Here is a 13,496-nt window from a genome sequence, read left to right as displayed (position 1 = left end):
ACCAGCTACCTTCCTTCTCCACTCAGTCCTGATGTTCCCAAAACATCAACAATTCCTTTCTGCTCCCCCTAAACACCGCCCCCCCCCCCATTATTGTCACATGTACCAAGGTACAATGAAAAACTTTCTTTGCATGCCATCCATACAGATCATTTCATCACATCAGTACATTGAGGTATTACAAGAGAAAAGCAACAACAGAATGCAGCATAAAGTGTTACAGTGCAAGTAGACAATAAGGTGCAAGGCTGTAATGAGGTAGATTGTGAGGTCAAGAGTCCATTTTATACAAGAGGACCATTCAATAGTCTTATTATAGTGGGATGGAAGCTGTTCTTGAGCCTGGTGGTATATGCTTTCAGGCTTTTATATCTTCCCTATGGGAAGGGAGAGAAGAGAATGTCTGGGGTGGGTGGGGTCCTTGGTTATGTTGGCTGCTTTACTGAAGCAGCGAGAAGTGTAGACAGAGTCCATGGAGGGGAGGCTGGTTTCCATGATGTGATGAACTGTGTCCACAATTCTCTGCAGTTTCTTGCAGTCGTGAGCAGAATGGTTGCCATACTGAGCTGCGATGCATCCCATGCTCTTGGAGGTATTTTCAATAGATCTCATCCAGCAAGTTCATCACTTCAAATTTCATAAACTGACTTCACATGATTCCATCTGAATATTCCATATTTTGCTTGTATTACTAGTAGTGACCACCAATAAAGCTTCAGTAATTTAATTTTGTTACGAAGCTGTGGTTGATAGCACTTGATTCAAAATTGACAAGGTGGAGTAAATCGGCTACATGTTCTCCTGTAGCAGCTACAGTTAAACTCTGATGACCTGCTATTTGATTGGAAATCCTGATGGTTCGGCATCCAGCTCACCAGATGCTGATTCCCATGCTCCATTTAACACACCAAGGCCCAGTTCTCACACTTCAAAACTCATCAGATTCTGGTTCCTGAGTTCCCTTGAAATTTACCAAGCCTCATTTCTGCGCTCCTTTGAAACCCAACAGTTTCCTTTTCACATGTTCCGGTTGGACTCACCAGAGCCCTGGTTCCAGTGCTTCTTTTCAACCTGCTAGGTTCTCTAGAAAAAGTATTGTACGACTGAGTAATATCTTTTTTTAAGAAAAAGTGAATTAAAAGTGCACTGGAGTATTAATATGGATAAAGTTTCAATAGTCTGGAAAGTCTGCCAGTCCAGCACCACCAAAGCCCTGAGTATGTTGTATTAATGGAGTTTTACTGTATATTGGTGTATTTGGCACCACCTATGTCTATCAATTATAATTTAGTTGGTAGGGAGCAAAAGTTGCATGAGGGAATGGGCTTTCATGTTGGACAAAAAGTATCATAAATGATCTTTGCCTGCTGTCCCCATGCCATATTAGATGTGAAGGAACAATGTCCATTCATCTTGAATGCACTTTAAAAGCAGTTGAAGTAGATTTAAGTAGCTATAAAATAAAAGTTGAAATAAAAATTTGAAAACAGTAAATTGACTTAAAACATAAGTGCAAAAGTTATTAAAACATTAATATTGAATAAAATATAAAGAAAATGCCTTTTCAATCCAGGTCAGTGACTCCATTCAAATAAATGCACGCCAGCATCTCAGCTCAGCATGTCAAAATTCCACCTCTGGGCTCAGTGCCAAGTCCAGAGGTGGGGCAGAAGGAATGGCAGCGAAGTCTGACGAACACAGTCTGACTTCCATAATGCATTGCAGAGGTGTAGATGCCAACAACAGTACAGCTGGCTAGTGGTACATCAGGCCTGAGGTATTATAAGTACTCCCTTTTTCACTGATAATAAGGAACTGGATGGTGTGGCAGCAAATTGTTCAGAAGGAACAGGCATATATATGAGCTATAGCTGAGGTTAAAACAAAAACATCAATTTAAGTCACTGAAAATATCTTGCACTGTTCTAGTTTTCAATATTAAACTTTTCTTCAAAGGTTCATGGGAGGTGCTGTCATTGGTTGAGTTACCAAACTGAGGTTCCTACTTGCCTCCTTGAGTAAGACTATGTGATATGGCTCTCTGGAGCCATGTTAAACAAAGAATCCAAGTTCAAAAACTTTTTTTTGACTTATGCAGCACAGTAACAGGCCCTTCCGGCCTAATGAGCCTGCGCCACCCAATTACACCCATGTTAACCTACTAACCTGTACGTCTTCGGAATGTGGGAGGAAACCCAAGCAGTCATGGGGAGAACGTACAAACTCCTTACAACGACAGGAATTGAACCCCAATCGCTGGCACTGTAATAGCATTGTGCTAACCACTATGCTACCATGCCATGCATACTGCACTATTAAAATGGTGTTATGAAAATACATGTTGTCATCATGATTTTTACTACAAGATAATCTAGAGAGCCATGTCACATAGTCTTTTACATTCACTCAAGGAGGTAAGTAGGAACCTCAGTTTGGTAACTCAACCTACGAAAGCGCCTCCCATTGTGCAGCACTCATTGAAGTTATCAGTCTAGATTATAGTCTAAAATCTGTGGGTGGCCTGGGTTTTGAGAGATTGCCTCACTGAATTTGACACTTTTTTGAGATTGTATTTCTTTTCACCCTTGCTGTCTCAGGTGAACAGGATTTTTGTGTCCAGTGGCGTGGTTTGGTGGAGGTGGACGTGTTAAGTTGAGGTGAATACGTTGAAGGTTGAGAAGGTCATTGGAGGTGAGGTGGGTGGGGTTTGTGGTATGGATATCCTTGGCTTTAGTAGCAGAGCAGAATTTACCATGAGAAAATTCAGCCTTGTCACTAATTCCAAAGAGATTAAATCCTTGGTTAAATCTTTCATGGCAGCATTACACACCTGAATCTGATTTGGATGTATAGCACTCAGAATAACATCTTTAAATATGATTATATACTGAAAATGGCTATGAAGGACAATGTATAAAACGTATCTACATTGCATGTCAAATGCATTCATCATTAACAAATGGATGCTTATGTATTTTAATATATTATGTCACAGCAGTTTGAATATGAACAGAGTTGCCGTGTAATAAATAGCCTGTTCGTGTTGGAATGGAATGAAAATATGGATGTGAAATGTGGGTTTGATTGTTAGAAGCAAATGATTGTGCAGTTGTCTTGAACTGGGATCTCTGATTGTACCTGACAAAGAGACTCATCACTGACCCCCAGGATGGGTTTACGGAAGATCAGTGGGAAATTGCTCAAATTAAATGTTACTTGTGGCCCATCCACACCACAAGGAGGGTACTTTAGAAACACTACTTGTCGCAAGAGACTGCAAAGTACAGCAGTCAGTGACTGAAGCATCACAGAAACCTGTCAACAATGGCCACTAGTGACCTCTTGCAAAGAGCTTGCTCGGAGATTTTGCTGTCTATCCTTCGTAAGGGTACACTCAACAACATCCAAATGTTCATTATAGAACATAATAATGGGACAATAATCTAAGAACACCAGATATGCCAAGAGTTTATCATGGGAGAACAGCTCGTTTCCACTATTTCAATCCTGAACAGAATGAAGACAAAATCACAAATGTTATTAATTATAATAAATGCCTGTTCCTCAGTATGTTAACAATTATATTATAAAGTGTTTACACTTTATGCCAGATGTGGATGCCAACTATTAGTGCACTCAACTCTCTTCTTGTTTGATGTTCATATCAGAGAATTAATGAATATTATGTCATTGCTGCAAGTGAATCAGGAACCAGTCTGGAGTTGATTACTGGGGAATTTTGAGACCAGTATATGATCTAAGTTATTAGGGATATAAGAACTTAAAAACTAGGAGTAGGCTGTTTGGCCTCTCAAGCCTGTGTTGCTGTTCAAAAAGATCATGGCTGATCTGATCTTGGCCGATCTGATCTTGGCCTCAGTTCCACTTTCCTGTCTGTTCTCCACAACCCCTTTAGATCATAAATCTTGGACTTGGAATTCTCCACCCTAGAGAGAATCCAAAGATTCCTCTGAGGGAAGAAATTCCTCCTCCTGTCCTTCTTAAATGAACAACCCCTTATTCTGAAACCATGTCCCCTAGTTCTGGATTCCCCTGTCAGGGAAACATCCACTCAGCATTTACCTCATCAAGCACCCTCAGAATCTTGTATTTTTATAAGATCAACTCTTGCTCCTCAGGCCCAGCTCTCTCAACTTTTCCCCATAAGACAACCCATTTATCTCAGGAATCAACTTAATGAATCTACTTTAATAAGGAAACCAGAACTGTCTGCAGTGTTCCTGGTGTGGCTTCGCCAACACTCTGTACAGCTGTAGCAAGGTTTGCCTATTTTACACTCTACCTGCTTTGCAATAAAGGCTGACATTTCATTTGTCTTCCCAATTACTTTGCTGCATCTGTATGCCAATCTTCTGTGTTTCATGTACAAGAACACCCAGGATTCACATTGTCCAATTATTATTTTTTATGATCCACATTTCTATTGTGGTCAGCCGTAAAACAGATGAAATGTCCATCTGCAGAAGCCTTGAGCAACATTTTGTGGTTTTACTCCAGTACTTTATACACTTCTTTCTATTGTCCCAATTGGCATTGAAATGCAATGACTGGAAAAGGAGACACATGTGTTGGTTCTGGCAGAGAAGGGAAATATTCTGGACCGTCAGGAGAAGTGGTGTAAAACTTACTATTCCACTATTTTCATTGGATTTCTACCTGGTGATACAAGTGCTCACTGGGGAATAATTAAATTGCGGTGCATATGAATGCTGGACTTTCTGCTGTGAAATCGGAAGTGCTGGGAGAAACTCAAATGAAAATCATTGATAGCATCTGAAGCAGAATAAATACCATCCGCATATTAAGCACATTGTTTAAAATTTTCATGAAGTACCATTGCAGTTATTAGATCTCAGAAAGATGTGGAAAGAAAGTTTAGCATTGGCACTGCCCTGAATCTGAACTGCTTTATAATCTGAACTGATTATAAATAGATGGAAATGTGGGTGATGGAAGAGCAGGCAGGAGAAGAGAGAAGAAAAGGAAAAGAGAAGCAATACAGGTACATTCAAATGCGAGTTTTCAAATGGTTAACAAACCACTAATGTTATAATAAGAAATAGAAGAAATGCTGGTCTCTGTGTGTTGTTGGGAGTAGGCCCAATATATAAAAACCTGCTTTAGTCATATATCGGAATGTGCAAGAAAATTTATTCAGAAGGGTACTTCAGTGGAATACAGACTGATTCAGTATTGTACATATTGAACCTTGGTATTTTCACAATTTCATCGGTACAGAACCAATTCACCATACCTGTAAACAATTGCATGCCATTTTACAACATAGTAACAGGCCATTTGGTCCAATTGCCCTGTACTAGTGTTTATGTTGCACTCGAGTCTCCTTCCACCCTGCTTCTTTTGACCCTACCTTCAAATTAAAATATCTCACCTTTCAGATACTGACCTGCCTTCAACTCTTAGCATTCCAAGGAGACTGTTCCTTCCCCAATATCCGGACTCCCTCTTCAGTCACCCTAAATGCCTTTCCCTTCCCGTGCTGTCTTCCTATGCAAACACGGGAAGGGTACACTGTCCTTTTCCCCTTCCCTACTTCTCAGCATTCCATACAGGTGAAACAACAATATGCTTGTATGTACTTTATTTTTAGTACATGTTGCTGTCTCCTCTAAACTGGAGACACTAAACACAGATCGGGTAATTACAAAATACAGAAAATGCTGGAAATACTCAGCACATCAGACCACCTCTGTGGGAGGAGAAACATAGAGTTTCTAAACATAGAACACAGAAAATAAAACATAGAACAGTACAGCACAAGAACACGCCCTTTGGCCCACAATGTTGTGCCAAACTAATTAAATTAGTAATTAAAGGCCTAACTAAACTAATCCCTTCTGGCTACGCGATGTCTGTATCCCTCCATAATGTTCCTAAAACATTAGCTCTGTTTCTGTTCCCACAAAAGCAGCCTGACCTGCTGAATATTTCCAGTATTTTCTGCTTTTATTTTAGATTTCCAGCATCTGCAGTTTCTTTTTTATTTTCACTTTACAAAAGACCTCCTGTCAGTTGTATGCACAGCCCTGATTAGTGATAAAAGTGATCTGGTGGTGCAGTGTTTAACATTCAGACAAGACTGAGGAGAGTGTCCTGCATGGTGACTGTTGCCTTACACAAGATTGGGAGATGCAATTATGCAGTTAGTCATCAAGGAGTAGGATCCCCCTTACCCTAACCACATGAGAAAGATCAAATGAGAGATGTTTCTCCTTACAATCTTTAAAACTATGCATAATAAGGTTGCTTTTAAATCATTAAAGTATCTTCAAAATGCTTTTTTTCTGGAGCTACCATTAACTTGCAATAATATTAATTACAGTAACTTGCCTCACTTCTGCAAACACGAAATGTGAAAGAGGCAATTAGGACAATGGTTAACACAGGTCATCGGTCTGCAGACAAGATCATCATTCTCCCACGGCCATGGAGCATGCCTGGATCACTTCCTTACTGTCTCCATGATTACTTCATTTATGGACTGGAATGTCAACCAGAGTAACTTCTGCTGACATCTCTGGTGGGTGAGAGCCAATGCATCTGCTTTGTAGATCTAAAAGGATGGGAGGAGATCACTCATGGGACTTGTACATTCAGGGAAAAAACCTTCCAAGTGGGCATGTAATCAAAAGAGTCATGAAAAGAAAGGGCCCAAAGAACACTTTAAGTAAACAATTACCAATTAACTGTCTCTGGAGATCATTGCAAAGTCTTTTCGTTTCCAACCAATATCAAATTTACAAGTGTGAAAATTGTGCTTCCATGCAGCTATCCTAATACAGGTGAAATATGTAGATATGAAGCCAGTAATTAGCTGAGTTTAAGCTTTTTTTAAAGGAATCTGTACAATAATAGACCATTTGGAACTGCTAACCACATGGGAATTTCCAAAACAAAGAAAAAAAGTTATTTATTTTAATGGTGGCACTCATTTTAAAACAGCACTGTCATTAAATGCTTCTTAAAGGGACAGCACAGAGCAAAATATTTTATTACTCTATTGCAAACTGATGGAAATTTAAAGCAACCTGATAGTTTGGGCCTTCAAATGCCTGTGGGATATGATTTCTGACAATAGAGGTATTTGCAATTACATCGGCATTGGTTGGGAAAATGAACTCTTCCAATCCTATCCAATTGCTCTGCAATAGGAATGTGGGAACACAAATCATGAACAGGACAAGGCTACATAGTCTTTTGACATTGCTCTGCTTATGCAGTGTCGTAATTCATCCTAAAGTCTGAGTTTTCAGCTGATTTGCATATACCTTGATTTCCTTAGTATCTAAAAATCTATCAATCTCACCCTTCATTACACTTAATGATATATAGAATTACAAAGATTCTGAATAAAGAAATTTCTCATTCTTTCAGTCCCAAATGGCTGGTTCCTTTTCCTGAGACAACATCCCTGACTCTAGACTTTACAAACAAAGGAAACAACAACCAGCCTCTATCCTGCCAATTATTTCAGAATCTTGTTTGCTCCAATGACATCACCTCTCATTAAACTGCCTTGAACATAGACCAATTTATCTTATACAACAATCTCTTCATCCAGGAATCAACCTCTCCTTGACCTCAAATCTGGAAAAGAGCTCCTAGTATATCAGGCACGAGTGATTTCCATCCTTCTGTACGCTCTGAGACATGAACTACCTACAGCAGGCATCTCAAAAGATTTATCACCAACCTTGTTTCTGTAAATCCTCCAGCTCCACTGGCACGATCAGTGAACCAATGACAACATCTTCTCCCATGCCAACATCTTAAGTACTGAGGGCCCATAAAACAGACAAGTGGACAGAGGAAATAATAGAGGGATATTCTCGAAAACTTCCCACCAAAGTTAAACCTTCCCACCAAGGTGGGAATCCCTGGCTCTTGACTGCTCAAAATAGAGAAACAGCACTCTGAATGGCACTGAGAACCTCTGGTCCACACGCTCAGATAACACAGAAGATCAACGTATGTGGTGGCAGGAACATCCCATCAAATACCGCCTGCTCCACTTGTGGCACTGTCTATGGGTTCCACATTGGCTTCATCATCCACATCAATACCACAGAACTGGAGTGGATTGAGTCATCCTCAACCCAGAAGGACTATCTGAACACTGCACTGTTGCCAAGGATGCAAGACTACAGCAAGTCCAGACTACAAAGTCAGACTGAGTGGGTTTGGGAAATTGCAAATAATTGTGGAAAGTTCAGAGATGTGCAAAAAAAGAGTTTGTGTAGATCTCAAGTAAGAGCTGCATACATCAGGAGGTTCCGAGATTACATGAAAATGCAGTCCCTATTTGGCATGCATGCAGAGTTTCAGGTGCTAAAGAAAGGTCAGTGACCCAAAACATTAACTCTGTTTCCCTTTCCACTGATGCTGCCTGACCTGCTGAGTGTTTCCAGCATTTTTTGTTGTTATTACAGATTTCCAATATCCACAGTTTTTTGATGTTGTCTAATTATTCAGACCATTCAGTGCAACTGCAATTAAGCAAAGTTAAGCAAAGCACAGCAAGGATGGAGAATACTGGTCCTCAAAAATTTGGAGCACAAGGTGACATGTTTTTGAGGCAAGCAAAGAATGATGCTCCACACACTACTGAAATAATTGAGGACAATGAAGAATTTAAAAAAGGTTGCTTTTCAAGAAATACCAAGGAAGAAAGGCAAACACAAAGGATTTGAGAATGTCTGATTTCAATCTATTGAGGAGGCCAAATTAACTCAGCAGTGTTGCAGCAAAACCCCAACTGACACGGGAACAAAGGATGGAGTTCCCCAGACATGGATACAGAAGTAGAAGTGGGTCCAGGAGACTTTAAGGATTCATGATCTTTCTACTGATATGACTACTGAAACTCTAAAGGAAACTGTTTGAGAGGGTGAGAGCACTGGGATTGAGACCAATAAAAACACCAGTCGTAAGACAGACGTGGATTTCAGACATGATTCCCAAGATATGCTCAATGAGAATATTATTACAGTACATAAAGAAGCTACAGAGGAAGTGGCAATAGAGAGCCCAAGAGAAATTCTGATGAATCCTGAAGGGAATGATTGGCTGATGCCCAAGTGAGACACACCAACAACATTGCAGAAGTCTAAGAGGCTGAGGAGACATCCGATACCGTTAATGCTGCAATTGTATTGCACATACGTAAATAATGTTCTTCTGTCATTTCTTTTTAAAAGGGGAAGGCTGTTAAAGGGTGACTGCAGCTCTAAGGCCCCGACCTTGTTATGTGCCAAGTCAAGTGATCAGCTCGCCCTTGGAGTTGCAGTAATTGCCTGCAGAGGTCCACAGAATCAGTCCAGAGAGGCCCCTGGAATAAGCAAGCAAACTGTGCTGAGATCCTGAGTCTGTCTAGTTCCTCATCCGCAGGGTTACACAAAGAACCCAGACACTACACACTCCTTGCAATAAAGGCAAACATACATTTTGCCTTGCAAATTACTTCTATACTGATGCCTTTACTTTCTGCATCAAGAACCAACGGATCCCTCTCTATTGGTAATTGCTAATTCCTCACTGTTCAATAAATGTTTTTTTTCTATTTATAAAACCAAAATGAATAACATATATCCTGCTTTTAACCCATCTTGTCACCTTTTCACCCATTCCCTTAACTTTGTCTCCTGCTTTCCACCCAGCTTTGTATTATCAGCAAATACGTCACATTCTGTCTTTTCATCTGTCCTTTATATACGTTGTGAATACCCAAGGACCCAGTACTAATCCCTGTGGCATTTGACCAGTGAGATCTGCTAACCTGAAAATGACCAGCTTGTTTCTTCTCTCTGTTTCTATCTTTTGGCCAATGTTCTTCCTGTGCTATTGTGTTACTCCAATCCATAGTGCTTTAGTAACCTTTAATATCATATTTTATTACATCTTGGTGTTTGTTTTATTGTCATGTTGTCTGAATGCATATCCTGAGGGAGAAGAGTGGGTGGAAGGCACGTAGTGCAAACATTTCTTTTCACCTTGGGCAGTCTATGTTTTAAAGAGTTAAGGAAAGAAGTTAAATGTTAAGTTGGGTTTCTGAGTTACTCATGATATTTGATTCATTCTTAATCTTCCTGGCACATGTCCTGAAAGAACAGATTTTGGAAGAAGTTCAAGGAACCTAAAGGTCCTGTTGGAAAAAGATGTGGGTGTTAGATGATAAATATTCACTAGTGTATGAATGGATTGATAGTTGGAAACTGTTGCTTGGCTACTACTCAAGATGTGGAAAATCTATGATGGGTTGTGAGCTACAGTGTCATAAGCAGCAAGGATCCTGGTGGATTTAAAGAAGTTTTATTTATATCTAAAGAAGGGGAAACAAGATAAGGAGAATACGTTAAAATGTGATTTAATATCCTGGAGACACTAAATGTATTTTACTAAGTGGAAATGATTTTCATACTTGCACAAATTTCATTTCCCTTTGCTTTTTCACTTTTAAGCTACATTTTGAGTTATGGAGAAAGGAGGCCAAATGAAAATCAATCCCATGAAGACCACATGTACGAGATGGCTGTGAAGGGTGGCTAGAAGTGGTAGGGCTGGATTTAATGTTAGGGATAATGGTGAGCCTAAAGGTGCTCACTACTTACCTGGATTAAATTGGACAGTGGATTTCAGAGATTGCAGATATGTAGTTAAACACAAGATCTTGAAGCTTTTGATCTGTTTGACCTTCTCTTCCAGAAGCTTCAGTGTCTCGTCCTTAGATTAGAGATTAAAATCTATAAAGAACGTAAAGTTATTGTACTTGCGTAACACTGAGTATTAACTCAGATATCTTAAACATACAAGAAATTGCTACTTAGTGCTTCCAGGTGTAAACACATCTTTTACTGAAAAATATTTTTATCTCATAACTTTAATTCAATAATACTTAAGAATTTAATTATGTAGACATTCTTTCTTGTCTGTTGTTTTGTCTATTTTCTCCCCTCCTTCTTGACACTGCAGTTCCCCCTATTTTTTCCATGCATAGTTTTGTATTGAATTAAATAACCTAATATACACTTCCCAATTTCCAGACTGCATAGATTCTTTAATCAGTTTGGTTGAAGGGCTTTGCGGTTGCTTTTCTTCTCAAATGCCACAAAACCCTCCCTGAGAGCCCAGGGCTGCAAAGGATATGTGAAGAGTTAGGTTTCCACTCAAAACTTGCAACGTGTAGCTGTAAGTACAATGAACAACATCACTCTTTTGCTGGTGGCTGTGGAATTTGGGCTATTCTGTTGGTACAATTACCTTGCAACATAAATGAGGCAGATGCATGAACAGGATGGAAAAAAATATCTTCAAGTCATATTCTGTGTGCTTTTCATGACTGAGTTAAAATAAATACGGCCCAAGTGTAAAACAATGGACTACAATCCCAATTCATTTGTGAAATATTATCGACTTGCACAGAAGTTGCAACATGAAACAAACTGCCATTCTGCTCATCGAGTCCATGGTATTTTTATTCTCAACAGTGTGACACTCTACATTGTCACTCCCACTTCCAAGCATATATCAGTTTGTTTAGAGGTGCATTGAGTTGCCCAACATCCCACCAGCACAGGGTCAACAGGCTGCATTGGGTGCTTGTGCTCTGCCTGTAAGGCATTTAGAATGGACAATGCCTTTTCCTGGAGGGACTGAACTCCTGTTGTGCATTCCACAGCCTCAAAACTCCCTATTAAAATGTTTTTCCTCCTTCCTATCCTTATTATGCTGCATTTCATCTTATCTCTTGCTCCTTATGCTCGACATGTAAATAGTCTAGCTCTATCAAATCTTTGCCAATTTTTAACATACTTTTTACCAAATTTCCCCATACTTCAGTTCTTTAATTTAATTCTTTCTTTGTTTATATTTCCTCATATAGGCTTGTATCTGAGTCGACCTGTGATGTAACATCTGTGTTGCTTCAATATCTTTCCTGTAGGCAGTTTTCCTAAAACTGAAGGTAGTAAGTACTCCGGTTGTGAAAGTTCTGTAGAGGTTTCTTTATGTGTTCCCAGTGGGATACACAATTCTACACTTACATGGCAAGTTTGCACCAGGACCCAAAATAAAAGCAGAAAATGCTGGAAAAACTCAGATCAGGCAGCATCCGTGGAAACACAGTTTCAGGTCTGTGAAACTTCTGACCGTCTATCAGAACTGGGAAAGAGAGAAATAAAGGACTGCTGGAATCTAGATGAAAAACATGATGATGCTGGAGGAACTCTTAAGAAGGGTCCTGACCTGAAACGTTGACCGCCTGTTTTTCTCCATGGATGCTGCCTGGCCTGCTGAGTTCCTCCAGCATCGTTGTGTTTTTCAAATACAAATTAGTTTTTGGTAAGAGGGAAGGTGGGGAGGGGTGTGCAGAATATAGGGTCAGGATGAATTGAAATGGCTTAATGGGGGCAGTTATCACTGTATTGGTCTGTGTAATGTATTGTTAATGGTAAGATTATAGGACCCACCCAGTAGTCAGACTTATACGAGTAGGATAAGAAAAGCTGATATGAAAACAGAAAATGGAAATTGCTGGAAAAGCTCAACAGGCCAGGGAGCATCTGTGGAAAGAGAAACAGTCAACGTTTCAGATGAAGGATGCTTCCTTGGATGTGAGAAGGTGACGAACTGGTGCTGATGCAAGGTCTTGATCCATAACCCCGTCCATCCCCTTGCTTCCACAGATACTGATTTGACCTGCTGCGTTCTTCCACCAGTTTGTTTTTGCTCCAGATTCCAACATCTGCAGCCTCTTGTGTCTCCAGAGAAACAAGTTAGTCTTGGTAGCAGTGAAGGTGAGGAAGGACAATGTGTGGAACAAAGGGTATTTCTCTGGGAAGGTGAAGTCCTGTAGCAGCTAGGATCAGATAAAGCTCAATAAACATTACATGAATGAAGGAGCAGTGCCATTTCAACTTGCCAGATCATAGACAATTTCTTTGTTGACACACCCCTCCCCAACTTCTCTCTTACTGAAAACTAACTTGCAGCTCTCTCTTTCCTAGTCTGACGATAGGTCGCAGGCCCAAAATGTAGACAGTTTCTCTTTCTGCAGATGCTGCCTGACCTGCTGAATTTTCCCAGCATTTTCTTTATATATATTTCAGATTTTCACTGTCTGTAGGTTGTTTTTTGATTTTGCGAGTGCTCCATGAGGTCTGCCTCAATGGCTAGTTGGCAGGCAATCATCACTACTGGTTCAGGCATGACATGAGTCTCTATCTGGAGACACAAGAGACTGCAGATGCTGGAATCTGGAGCAACAAACAATCTGCTGGAGAAACTCAGTGGGTTGAGCAGCATCTGTTTGGGGGAAAGGGACTGTCAACATTTCCGGCCGAAACCTTGCATCAGGTCTTTATTTCCTGGCTCCAAATCCAATAACTGCTCCAAAATATTCCACTAGAGTTCGGCAGAATGCTTTCAGCAGAATAACAATAATTCAGTGTAGTTCAGTG

Source organism: Pristis pectinata, chromosome 10 (genome assembly GCF_009764475.1).
Source record: "Pristis pectinata isolate sPriPec2 chromosome 10, sPriPec2.1.pri, whole genome shotgun sequence".
Lineage (NCBI taxonomy): Eukaryota > Metazoa > Chordata > Chondrichthyes > Rhinopristiformes > Pristidae > Pristis > Pristis pectinata.
Note: the sequence above shows the minus strand (reverse complement) of the source record.